The following is a 13,872-nucleotide window of genomic DNA, read 5'->3' on the forward strand; positions in this document are numbered from 1 at the left end:
TGAAAGTGAAAAGTGAAAGTGAAGTCGCTCAGTCATGTCCAACTCTTCGCGACCCCATGGACTGCAGCCTACCAGACTCTTCTGTCCATGGGATTTTCCAGGCAAGAGTACTGGAGTGGGGTGCCATTGCCTTCTCCGATATACAGCCTTTTCCTATTTGGAACCAGTCTGTTGTTCCATGTCCAGTTCTAACTGTTGCTTCCTGACCTGCATGGTTTCTCAAGAGACAGATCAGATGGTCTGGTATTCCCATCTCTTTCAGAATTTTCCACAGTTTATTGTGATCCACACAGTCAAAGGCTTTGGTGTAGTCAATAAAGCAGAAATAGATGTTGTTCTGGAACTCTCTTGCTTTTTTGATGATCCAGTGGATGTTGGCAATTTGATCTCTGGTTCCTCTGCCTTTTCTAAAACCAGCTTGAACATCTGGAAGTTCACGGTTCACGTATTGCTGAAGCCTGGCTTGGAGAATTTTGAGCATTACTTTACTAGCGTGTGAGATGAGTGCAATTGTGTGTTAGTTTTAGCATTCTCTGGCATTGCCTTTCTTTGGGATTGGAATGAAAACTGACCTTTTCCAGTCCTGTGGCCACTGCTGAGTTTTCTAGATTTGCTGGCAGATCGAGTGCAGCACTTTCACAGCATCATCTTCGAGGATTTGAAATAGCTCAACTGGAATTCCATCACCTCCACTAGCTTTGTTTGTTTATATATCTATATATTTAAGAGTTATTTTCGTTTTCTTCTCTGTGAATTCTCTGTTTATAACCTTTGCCCATTTTTCAGATCAGTTCATGTATATAATACTTTTCTTTCATTTTTAGAATAGAGATGTTTATAACATTCCTCTTATATCTGTTTTCCTTTCAGACTTTAAAGTTTATTTAAAAAATAATGTACAGTAAAATTTTCATTTTTGGAGTACAATGCTACGAGTTTTAACACATTTATAGACACATATATGGGGCTTCCCTGGTGGCTCAGATAGTAGAGAATCTGCCTGCAATGCAGGAGTTTGGGGTTCGATCCCTGGGTTGGGAAGATCCCCTGGAGAAGGAAATAGAAACCCACTCCATTATTCTTGCCTGGAGAATCCCATGAAGAGAGGAGCCTGGTGGGCAGTCCATGGGGTCACAAAGAGTTGGATATGATTAGAGACTAACACAGACACACATATAGGTTTGTGTGACCACCCTCACAAATCTATATACAGAATATATAAAAGTTCAATCATCTAGAAAATTTCCTTGTGCTGCCTCCTTGTGGTCAAACCTTCTTCCATCCCTAAACTTTGGTAACTACTGTTCCTATAGTGATGATTCTACCTTTTCCCAAATGTAATGTAAAGGGAACCATGCAGTGTAAACTTTTTTGAGACTGGTTTCTTTCTCTCAGCATAATGCCTCTGAGAGTCATCCTTATTATTGTAAATATCCAATAATTCATTTCTTTTTATTGCTGAATGGTCTTCCATTGGATGAATGTGCAAAAACTTGTTTATTCATTCACCCATTGAAGAACATTTGAGTTATTTCCAGTTTTTGGTGATTATAAATAGAGCTGCATTAAGCATTTGTGTGTAGGTTTTTGTGTGAAAGTAAGTTTTCATAATTGCTGTGGAAACGTCTGGGTGTTGGTTTATCTTGACTGACTTTTTTTCACTATGACTACATTTTCCTGTTTTTTAAAGATATTTTGTATTGTTTATTGATATTTTATAGACTCCTTTCCCTGAAGGAGGTTTATTTTTGTTTAGTAGCCTGTTCAATTACTGGCTGATTACCTAGTGATTGTGGAGATTTGGTTTTATATTTTATTTTGCCATATTTGTGAAAAGCCAAGATCTTCTAATTTGGTGGGATTCAGGTTCTAAACTTCCCTATGAATATAGTTAGGGCCTGGTTGAAGGCTTTGTTAGGGTGGATCTAGGATAGACATAGTCCTTACTCTTAAGGGGAAAACTGTCTGATATGTGGCTTGCTGTCTATAGAGTTAATGGGGGTGTTAATAGGCTTTTCTGCCCACCCCGGGCTGGGTTTCCAGTGTCCTCTGGCACTGCTTGATCTCTAGTATCTCTTTTTCATGCTCAAGCTCACAGCAGCCAGTCTCTGGTGAGCACAGTCCCAGGCTGTGCCTGTGAGCTCAGCTTTGGACGAGGACTTCTGGGGAGCCCCAACGTGAACTTTGGTGGTGCCTCTCTGTTAGAGTTGTTCCCTTTCCAGTGCTCTGCCGCACCGTTTCCAGCTGTCTCAGCTGACCTAAACTCTAATCTTGGCCAGTTCTACTCAGCAGGGTCACCATGCTCTGCTTGGATTTCAGCTCATTGAATATTCATTGGGAAATTGTCCCCAAGCGTATTGCTGGGGTGATTTTGCAGCTCAGTTCGTATGTGTCCTGTCTCTCGGGGGTTGCAGTTCTTGCGCTGCCTCTTGTCCAGTGTTTGAGAAAAGTTGCTTTCTTATTTACTTATTTATTTATTTCATGATTGTTTGTAGCATAGGAAAAGTCTAGTACCAGATACTTCTATGGGAAGCTTTCTTGAATGACAAATCCAGGATGATTTATTAAGGGCAACTAAGGGTCTTTTGCTTGCAACCTAACTTTTCATCAAGGACGGGTTTGTTTTCTCAACTGTCAGAGAACTCTGTGCTGAAGGGTACTAGGGATCTGACCTGGTTTGCTAATTTTTGTGTTATTCTGTTTGCTACATTGAGTGAATTGGGAACCTTTTCCAAGGAGCTGAAACAGCTTCTGTAAAATACACTAGGTCATGAATTTTTAATTTTCAGTCCAGTTTTACCACAGTAGTAAAAACAGGTTCAATTATATGCTTAGTGGGAATTTTTAATTCTTATAAATTCTGATGAGTTTTATTACAGAAGAGATTAAGTTTTTCCCTAGCACAGAATGATTTTAGGACAGTTCTGCCCTTCTCAAAAGGGGTGGTTTTCCTTTTTTTTTTTTTTTTTTGTGAAATGGAGACAAGATTGGTGAGGGAAAGAGAATATATAACGTAGTTGAAAAACTTTGTCCTTTTATTTAACCTTGTGTTGAGTGATGACAAGTTATGGGTTATGTCTACTAACTTTTCAAATGTGGCCATAGCACTCTTATGTCACCCTCCCCAGCTGGAGGAGAAACAGATTTTGGAACAGTTCCCTAGTGACGGACAACCTGGTTTCTGTCTTATTTCCCTAGAGGGTGTATGACAAATTTTCAGCCATAATGATTTTTCATTTATTCACTAATTGAAACTTTTACTGGTATTCTGTTGTACGATGTGCTATATAATGAATACCTTTAAAGTCTCAATGGCATATAAAAATGTGCATTCATTTAGTTTATGAGTTGGGTTGATTGAGGCTTGGCTGATAATAGGCTGGACTCAGCAGGAGACAATGCGTTCTGCTCACCATATTTCTTATACTCCTTCTGGGACCAGTGGGTTAGCCCAGAAATTTTCTTCTCATGGTTATGGTAGAGGTGCAAGAGAGCAAGTCCAATTACCTGAGCACATTTTCAGCCTTGCCTACATTACATCTGTTAGAATACTGTTGGCCAAAGCAAGACATATGACCAAGCCCAACATCAATGAAACATGTTCCTTCTATGAGAGTAAAGAAGAGGAAGTGGGTATTATTGAAGAACAATCCAATCTCCTCTAGGAAATTATTACATTGCTAATCACTAAGGCTATAGAGATGAATAAGACAGTCATTTGCTCTAGGAGCACTCAAAAAATTGATCCTGAACCATAAGTAGTGATCTTACTAATGGAGGGTATAGAAAAGGAGTTAAAACTCTAGTCAAATAAACAGAAACTCTCAGACTTTTAAGATTCTATTCCTTTTAATTTCACACCCTGGAGGATGTTGAACTTGGATTGCTGGCTATCTACAAAAGCATTGTGTTGAGCTGAAATCCCCTGCTATTAATAACCAGGTATATTTTTTTGGGCTCCAAAATCACTGCTGATAGTGATTGCAGCCATGAAATTAAAAGACGCTTACTCCTTGGAAGGAAGGTAATGGCCAACCTAGATAGCATATTTAAAAACAGAGTCATTACTTTACCAACAAAGGTCCGTCTAGTCAAGGCCATGGTTTTTCCAGAGGTCATGTATAGATGTGAGAGTTGGACTATAAAGAAAGCTGAGCGCTGAAGAATTGATGCTTCTGAACTCTGGTGTTGGAGAAGACTCTTGAGAGTTCCTTGGACTGCAAGAAGATCCAACCAGTCCATCCTAAAGGAGCTCAGTCCTGGGTGTTCATTGGAAGGACTGATGTTGAAGCTGAAACTCCAATACTTTGGCCACCTCATGCGAAGAGTTGACTCACTGGAAAAGACCCTGATGCTGGGCAGGAGGAGAAGGGGACAACAGAGGGTTAGATGGCTGGATGGCATCACTGACTCGATGGACATGGGTTTGGGCAAACTCTGGGAGTTGGTGGTGGACAGGGAGGCCTGGCGTGCTGCGATTCATGGGGTTGCAAAGAGTCGGACACGACTGAGTGACTGAACTGAACTGAACTATGGTTTTGAGATTTAAAGCCATGATCTCATGTTAGAAGCTGCAGTGGGCCAGGAAGCTGTTTGGGTTTGTAACACTTCTAAAGCACTTGGGCAAAGATGCTAGGGATTAAAGGGAAAACATAAGCAGGTTTGTACACAGGATCTCAGAGCTACATGGCTTTGTTTTAGGAACTCTCAGTAAGAAAGGTATGATAAAAAACTGAAATATGCAGGCCATCCAAATACATGAAACAAAAATCTAGGATCATTGAAATGAATGACTGGAGAGATCAAGGAAGATCTTGATGGATTGCAGAGAGCAGAGCAATGGCCTGGAAATACTGGTGTCTGATGCCTCTTTCCCTTTTCTGAGGGCATCTTTCTCAACAGTTAGTGTTAAGATTGCAGTTAGGCCTGAGGAAGTCTCATAAAATCTGGACAGAAGGATGGTGAGAACATCATGATTTTTTTTTTTTCTGAGTTATCCAAAATTTATGATGCTAAAGTTGGGGGACCTGAACTGGAAGTCTGGCATTATGGTAGGTGCTCAGAATCCCCAGACCCTTCTAGGTCTGACTGTTGACCATGCCTAAGGAATAAAGAAAAGAAGTTAAATAGGAAAAAAAGTTATTGGGACACAAGAAAGAAGATTTCAGGTTTTGCGGATTTCACTTTGGGAATATCTGCTCTTGGCCAACACTTGTTTTTAGTTGAGGAAGTAAAGGCCTTTCTTGAGGCCACATGAGTCTGTGGCAGGGCTAGGCTAGAAATAGTTCTGTGGCCTCATGGTGGCAGCCAACAGCTAATGTTTAACAATTTAGCTGAGAATTTGCTTGATACTAGGCTATTCTAAGCTATACTTTATGTAGATATATCCTTTTGTCTTCACTAGAATTCTATAAATTAGGTATGATAATTAATCTCATCTAACAGAGGAGGTAACTGAGGTGCTAAGATACCCACAAATTGTCTTTTGTCACACAGCTAGTAAGTGGGGGAACCATGATTCAGATCAAGTAGTCTGACCCAGTGCCTGGACTCTTCATTGTTATTCTGCAGTGAGAGAGCTAGATGGCAATGGCATACATTAAAGACCCCGAAGAGACAAGGATGTCTCTCTTGGAGCCTGGGAGATCCTGTAAGTGTAAGGCAGAGAGCCTTTAGCTTATCCCCACAGAGAGGTGGGGCTGGAAAATACTGGAGGTTGTGTCAGAACTGCCACAGGAATTCTGGCGTGCCCATTGAACTATCCGTGGTGCTGAGCCCCAGGTTCACTTCGTGCGCCTTTGCTATTGCACCCATCACAAATATTTAATAATTTTCACCTGAGATGTCTAGAATTTGAAAGCCAAATAGATTGAAATAAATAATAATTGTATTTCTACTTGGTTCTAAACATTTTAGATGGGTTATTTCACTACAGCTCCACAGCAATTCAGTGACCTTTCTTTTGAGAAAGAAATAGATAAACTACTATCATGTTAAAAGGTAGAATGAAGCAATGAGTTGTTAGAAGTATAAAAACTGGAATGTGGAAAGGGGTGATGAGAAAATTTTTATGGAGCCTTTGAGTTGTAACTAAAGAGAGAAGTTCAGTAAGGTTAAGGACTCAGGATCTTTCCTACCCCAGAATTTCAGGCAGTTCCTGCCAATTGAACACTCTGAGTGTGTGAGATGTGCCTTTTTGGTTTTTCCTGGACTAGCACATTCATGAGTGGTATATGTGCTGAAAAGTCAGGTCATTCACTTTATCCTCCTTCACCTAGAGATGTTACAGCTGAGGGTCACTAAAATAGTTATTCAAAGTCATGCAACAAGAGAGTGCAGAGCCAAAAGAAATATAACCCAGATCTCATGATCAATACTCCACATTTATTACCTATTTTAGGATCTCACAAAGCTATAATCATGGACCAGGTCCATCAGCAATACCCAGGTGCTGAATAAAAATACATGGTACTACATTCCATGCCAAACCCACTAGAATATAATTCCTAGAGAGAATATGGATTGTGGGCATAGAGCACTGATAGTCTATCAGATGTACTATCCATTTACAGCGTATATCACATTAAAACTTATACGTTTATTATGTAGTTGCTATACTCCTGTGATAATCTGCCTTTAAGAAAATATGCTCCTTATTTAAGAATTGACTTACTGACATTTGAATATTCATTGTGCATTTATTGGCTGAATGTTTTTGAGTATGTTTATCAACCCTTTAGGACTTTAGTTTTCCCACATGTAAATGGAACTATAACACCTACCCTGTAAAGTTTCTGTAGTATTTATATGTATAGTTCTAATAGGACAGTTGTTTTGCATATAATAAATGTTTTCTATATGATATATTTTTTTAGAATTGGCTATTTTATTAATAATATTTTAGCTATAAAAATCTTCTTGCAACTTGTTTTGGAGTTTTAAAAATTTTTAATTGCTGTTCTTTTAGATTCAAGCATGCATTATATATCTTGATTTAATTTTAAAAATCAGTACTTTATGTTTCAAAATATGTTCCTTGGTCAAATCTATTCAGGTGAATAAATAGAAACACATGATGGTATTGCTTTTCGGCCTTTTGGACTAAGATCAAGTGTAGTATCTGTTCTTACCAGTTTAATATCTGATATGTCCTCTATCTGAAGACAGCATATTAAATTTCTAAATAGGTTGCAAATATGTACTGCTCCAGTCCATCTATCTTTTTTTCCCCTTGAGGATTCAGACTGGCTCTCCTGCTTTTGTTTTGTGTAGAGGAAAAGCATATTTTTCTACAGACACACAGATAATAAAATTTACTGTTAACAATTTTATTCAAGTGGGAACAGAACATTTAAATATGTGCACTAATGGGAAAAAAAAGAAGCACATGATGGTCGAATTGGAAAAGTAAGAAAGCATCAGATCTTGAGGAATCTCATATATCATGCTGAACATTTTGGATTTGATCCTGCAAGTAGTGGTCACTCATCAGGGATTTTGATCTGTGAGTGATGAGGCACAAACAGTGTCTAGGGAAAATGAGTTTGACATAGGACACAGTGGAGACAGGGAAGTTTAAACATTATCGCTCATGTAGAAGTTGATAATTCCCTGTATTAGATTTGTCCATTGGAAGTGTGAAGGCAGGAAGAGACCTAATAGGTCACTACTAAGGAAGATAGAAAGTATTTGGTTAACGGATATGAGGGAGAAGAAAGAGATGAAAATAATTGTGGAGTTTTAAGGCTGAGTAATGAGGCTTGACAGCTTGACAGAAAAAGAGATTATCTAGATGGAGACCTGGATGTGGATAGGGAATCAGTTTGGATCTTGATCCTGTTTTACAAATTGTGAAAAAATGTGATAACAGGCAGATGTATTGACTCCTTTATACATAAATCAGTTGAATGAAAAATTTCAAGTACATTTAAATAGAATTTCTTTAAAAAATTCTACCCCTACCCATCCCTAGTATTTTTTTTTTACTACTCTGCAATTTTATTCTTTGATGTATCAAAGTTCTTAGTTGCAAGTAAAAGAAACTGTTTCTGGTTAACTTAAACAGCGAAGGAGTTTATTAAAGTAATATTGATTTGCTCATAGAATGTCTGGGAAGATTGGAGATCCAGGCACAGAATATGTTTAGAAACAAGGGATAATGAGCAACAGCCACATCCATGGTCAAAATCATGCTAAGAACCAGCCTGTGAAGACACTGCTGTCCCTGTGTATAGTGTTGGATGCTGTGGCTTGTACTGTCACTGGCAGTGGACAAAGAATGCTATCCCTGACTCTGATGTCTTTGGAAATTTGAAGTTTCTGCTGCCGTTGTTGTTCCCACATCCGTAATAGAGTCTCCTCTATTCCTGCCTATTTGTATCACTAGGTTCTTACTCAAAGACAAGGATAGAGACATCTGGTTGGGCAAGCCCATGTCTTATACCCTAGCTGAAAGATGTAAGAGTCTTGCTTATCACTGTAAAGAAAGGGTCTTGCTTTTCAGCCTTATGGTGAGAGGTGGACCCTGCCTCCCACCAAGATTCCGAAGAAGGAACATTCATAGTTATAGGAAGGACTTTCAGATACTTGGCAGCCACAAAAAGCATAACAAACAAACTGAAGAACCAACAACCAGTGTCCACAACACATGCCTGAAGTTATATTTTATATCATGAGAGCAAAGTATCTCTATAGAAATACTTTTTTTCTTTCTTCTTCTTTTTTTTAAGTTAACTTCAAATACAGACACAGAATGTCGCAAGAATCAAAGCACTTGCAGTCATAGCTAAAAAGGTCAGAAAATTGCCCGATATTTCATGACTGGGGTTGCTCAAATTGCAGCCTATTCAGACTGAAACAGAGCACCATTTGACCTTTTCATGTGGCAAGATGTTGTATTAAGAGAACTCCCTCTTTCTATGATTTTTATGCCTTTCCGCCCTTTCCTGCTTATTTGAATTCAGCTCTAGGAGGGAAAAAAATGAAGACAAAACATGTGGTCTGAAATTTCAGGTTGAGAGTGAACTGATTCAAATTTTGAATTTAGGGAGAAAAGAATTTTGTCTTAATGTATCTGAGTAGAACATTGGACTGGGACTCAGAAAGCTCAAATCCCAATGTTGGGCAAGTCCTTTTCTCTCTTTCGATCCTTAATTCCTCCTTGATGTAATCCTTGGATTTGGACTCAGGAAGAACCAGATTTGAACTCCCACTTACTGACTGGTGTAAACTTGGGAATATTAGCTTCATTTGTTTTCATAGAAGGAATGGAAATATAATAGTACCTTCCTCATAAATTTATTGTGTGAATTAAATAAAGCAAGATTTATAAAACTTCAGGGTAAAATAGGATGGTTGTGCCCTAGGTGATCTCTAATGACTTCCCAGGTATTGGAGAATCTGCTGTTTCATTATAGTTTGCATAGTGATCCATACTGTTTGTGCATATGTGTATCTTATAGTGCATATATCCTAAAGTGGGTTTTAGAGGAACAGGTATTCTCAGAAAGAAAAAAAGAGAAAATTTCATTTCTTCTTTTCTGTATTCTGTGATCTATGAATATAGTTTCTTTTGAAATACTGTGAAAGATACTCAGATGATAACTATGTTACATATTTAATATCCCTGGGAATCTGTGATCCAAATGAGGAAACCAGAAAGACACAGTTCTACGTTTATATGGGTTGAAATACAAAATAACCATTCAAGGCAGTGTCATGATGAAAGAGTGGGTGCTTTGAGCTCAGAAGAGGAAAGGCAATGGGTTACACTGGGCAGGGTAGACAGGGCCAGCTTCTTGGAATTCTAGAATTATTCCTTAACAAATGTAGTTGAATTTATAATTTGTGTCAGAGCATACTTTCTTAAACCTGCCAGATTTGACTATGGGAGCTGAGATGTTTATATCCCTCCAAGGGTTGGGGAAAATGGCTGGTGTGATGGTTTTAAAGGCTATTAGCAAAATCTTTGACATGTTTCCCATCAAAAGATGGGGCCTGATTCTCTTCCCTTTGAACATGCACTGTTTGGCTCTAGTGACTTCATTTTAATGAGGTGAATGACTTTGTTGACTTCTCAGTCTGTTAGAAAAGTCAATTCAGCTTCCTGACAGATTCTCCCTCTTTTGGGATGATTACCCTGGAAACATTTATATGGTGCAATACTGTATGAAGTCATTGTACTTATTTTTAATGAATGAATGAATATAGTTATTCATTGTTTTTCTCCACCCAGTAAAATGTAAACTCCATTAGATCAGGTGTTTCATCTTATGCTCCATCCAGCACCTAGCTCAGGCCTGAAACATAGGTGCTCTATGGGTATTTGCTGAATGAATGACTGCATGGTTGGGTAGATAGAAGGTTCTAGCGGCCAGAGTGACAGAGGTTTGAATACTATTAGCATATAGATGATAAGCCATAAAAGTAGAGCAGATAGTCAGGGAATAGTAGATAATCAGAGGATAGTGTATGGATGAGGATCAAGGACTGGACTCATCAGATGTCCTGTGATCTCACTAGCTTTCTCATAAGTCTTTCTCATAGACTTAACAAAATCTCTTCTTTCACTTTAGAAGACAGCAGAGTGCTATGCTTGAGAGCAGGGATGCTGAAATCATACTATCTGGGTTTGAATTCAAACTCTATACCTTACTACGTGATCTTAAGTGAAAGTGGAAGTTGCTCAGTCGTGTCCTACTCTTTGTGACCCCATGGACTATACATTCCATGGAATTCTCTAGGCCAGAATACTGGAGTGGGTAGCCGTTCCCTTCGCCAGGGGATCTTCCCACCCTACGGATAGAACCCAGGTCTCCCACATTGCAGGAGGATTCTTTACCAGCTGAGCCACAAGGGAAGCCCAAGAATACTGGAGTAGGTTGCCTTTCCCTTCTCCAGGGGATCTTCCTGACCCAGGAATCCAATCAGGGTCTCCTGCATTGCAGGTGAATTCTTGACCAACTGAGCTATCAGGGAAACCCACATGTGAATCCTTTCTCCAGAGGATCTTTCCAACCCAGGGATTGAACCCAGGTTTCCCATATGACAGGTAGACTCTTTACCAGTTGACCCACGAGGGAAGCCCATGTGATCTTAACCCAGCCCTTTAACCTTAATGAGTCTCTAAATTTCTTTGTATCAATGGATCTAATGATAGTACCTAGCACATAGGGACTTTTTTTCATATAGGACTTGTAAGGGTTAATATAGATTATAGCCTAAAATCCTATAAGTCTTAAATAAAAATTGGTTATTATTATTATTAATATTGTTGTTGTTTAGTTGCTAAGTTGTGTCTGACTCTTTTGCAACCCTGTGGACTGTAGCCCTCCAGGCTCCCCTGTCCATGGGATTTCCTAGGCAAGAATACTGGAATGTGTTGCCATTTCCTTCTCCAGGGGATCTTCTAGATCCAGAGATTGAATGTCTCCTGCTTGGCAGGTGGATTTTTTTTTTACCACTGAACTACCTGGGATGCCCATTATTATTATTCCAATTATTAAGCATAGATTTTAAAGGCATTGATCTAAGGGAAAGACAATGTAGGGCAACCACTACAATATTGTAAAGTAATTAGCCCCCAACTAAAACAAACAAACAAAAAATACAGACATTTGTATAGTACTGTATACTTTCTGAGGTGCTTTTGCATTTGTCAACTCATTGAATTTTCACAACTGAGCATATAAGATATCATTATCTACTCTTTTTTAAGATATTAATAAATGACTTGGGCAAGAACCCAGATGATATATTTCTCAAGTCCAGCGGCCTTTCAGAATGAGGAATCAGAAGGAGAATATCAAGTACAAAGATTTAGAATTGACATTCACCCATCTTGGATAAAAGTGATTTACCCCTGGAACAGTTTGGTGCCAAGCCTTTGAATTATATATATCCTAAAAATTTCCAGCGTTTAGTGGAAGAACGTCACTCTGCCATGGTTTGTTTGGACTGCAACACTGGATCAGTTGAAATTAATCTTTTTTATTCCTTCATTCAACAGGTACTTGTAGATCTTTGTGCTAGGCACTATGTGGGATACAGAGAAGTACAATTTATAGATTCTGCCCTTTAAGTTTTCATTGCTTAGTTGAGATGAGGGGAAGGTAAAGACACACAGTCTGAAGCCATACCTTGATAGAGCAGAGTCTAAACTTTGAGTCTATGTGTTTGAAGTTTAGGGAAACTTACATGAAATATGGACCATATTTCCTCTTAATCAAGCAAGCATCACTTGGCAAAGAAGCTATTAATCATTGCTTTCTTGTCATGAACTGACTTGTTCAGCATGGGGAGGAGATTGTTCAAGGTACTAGAGACTTTTTCTCATCGTGTATTATGACATATAGTTCCTGCGTGTGAGACAGGAATGTGGACAGACAACAAGACCAGGTGAGCCCATCCCCAGGTCACTGCTTCCAAACCTCACTTTGACTTTCAGGGGCAGAAGAAAGGGAGTTAATTCCTTCCTTTAACAAACATTGACTGACTGCCTCCTTTGAATTGAGGCACTGCGATATATGCTGGAAAGATCAGCACAAGAATAAGGGCTTGTTCCTGTCTTCAAGGGGCTCATAGGGCAGAGGCAACATTATAGAATCATAGCACTGCTTTTTAAAAATTTTTATTTTTATTTTTAATTGGAGGATAATTGCTTACGATGTTGTATTGGTTTCTGCCGTATATCAACATGAAACAGCCATAGATATACACATGTCCCATCTCTCTTGAACCTTCCTCCCACCCCATCCCACCTCTCTAGGCTGTCACAGAGTGTCGGAGCCAGCCGACGAGTCAACGTAGGCATGGACGCGGGATTCCTCGGCTGAGAAAAGAAACAGACACAGAGACACAGAGAGACACAGACACAGCGGGGCGTTGAGAGGATCACTGCAACCTGTAATGCCAGTGATACCTGTTTATTCTTACACACAGAATTATATACCCTTATACCAGGAAATTCTTATACAATACTTTTCATTAAAAATTACCTAAGTAACATGCATCAGAAATCACCTAAAAAACATAAATCTATTGATCAGACTCCCATGATTTTCCCATGATTCTGTTTCTCAGGACCCAGGTCATAAAAGCCATCTTTCCTGTGTCAGATATGCTCCAGAAAGCTGCAAGGAGTTTCCCTAGTAAACAATAAGAGGTGGCGGGACAGAGAACTATGTCTGGACTCGACCCTTGAGTTAACAAAGGCAGCCCCAGCTCTCAAAGCAGAGCCTGCTCGTCAGGTTGCCCTGGAATTAACCCTTGAGTTAACAAGGCAGTTCTTCAAGGCACGTCCTGCTCGCAGGTTGCCCCCCGCAACAGAGCACTGCTCTTGAGTCACACTGCATGTGGTTGTGTTAAGTTTCTACCATTTGGCAGCTATGAGACCTTGGGCAAATAAGTTAATTGCTCTGTGTCTTGATTTCCCAGCTTAGGAAATGGATGTAATCATGGTGAGGATTTAAAAAAATCAATTATTTATTTATTTATTTTTGGCTGTGTTGAGTCTTCGTTGCTGCACGTGGTTTTCTCTAGTTGCGGTGAGCTTGGGCAAGACTCTAGTTGCAGTGTGCTAGCTTCTCATTGTAGTGGCTTCTCATGTTGCAGAGCACAGGCTTTAGGGTATGTGGGCTTTGGTATTTACACCCTGTGGGCTCAGTAGTTGCTGCACATAGGCCTAGTAGTTGTCGTGCGCAGGCTCAATAGTTGTGGACATGGGCTTATTTGCCTCACGGCATGTGGAATCTTCTAACACCAGGGATCGAACCCATATCCCCTGTATTGGCAGGTGAATGCTTAACCACTGGACCACCAGGGAAGTCCAATGGTGAGATTAAATGAGCTTTTCCATGTATCCCATGGCACTAT

The 13,872-nt window shown here is 39.5% G+C and overlaps 1 long non-coding RNA gene and 1 pseudogene across 1 annotated transcript in view; both read left to right on the forward strand.

Annotated features, from left to right (window-relative positions):
• LOC145510501 (uncharacterized) overlaps positions 1-13,872 on the forward strand; it is an 89,258-nt gene that overhangs the window by 46,601 nt on the left and 28,785 nt on the right. The gene's annotated exons all lie outside the window — the stretch shown is intronic.
• Positions 7,081-7,254, forward strand: LOC145511865 (U2 spliceosomal RNA; annotated as a pseudogene).

Source organism: Giraffa tippelskirchi, chromosome 6 (genome assembly GCF_054371585.1).
Source record: "Giraffa tippelskirchi isolate mGirTip1 chromosome 6, T2T-mGirTip1v1.2.pri, whole genome shotgun sequence".
NCBI classification, from domain to species: Eukaryota; Metazoa; Chordata; class Mammalia; order Artiodactyla; family Giraffidae; genus Giraffa; species Giraffa tippelskirchi.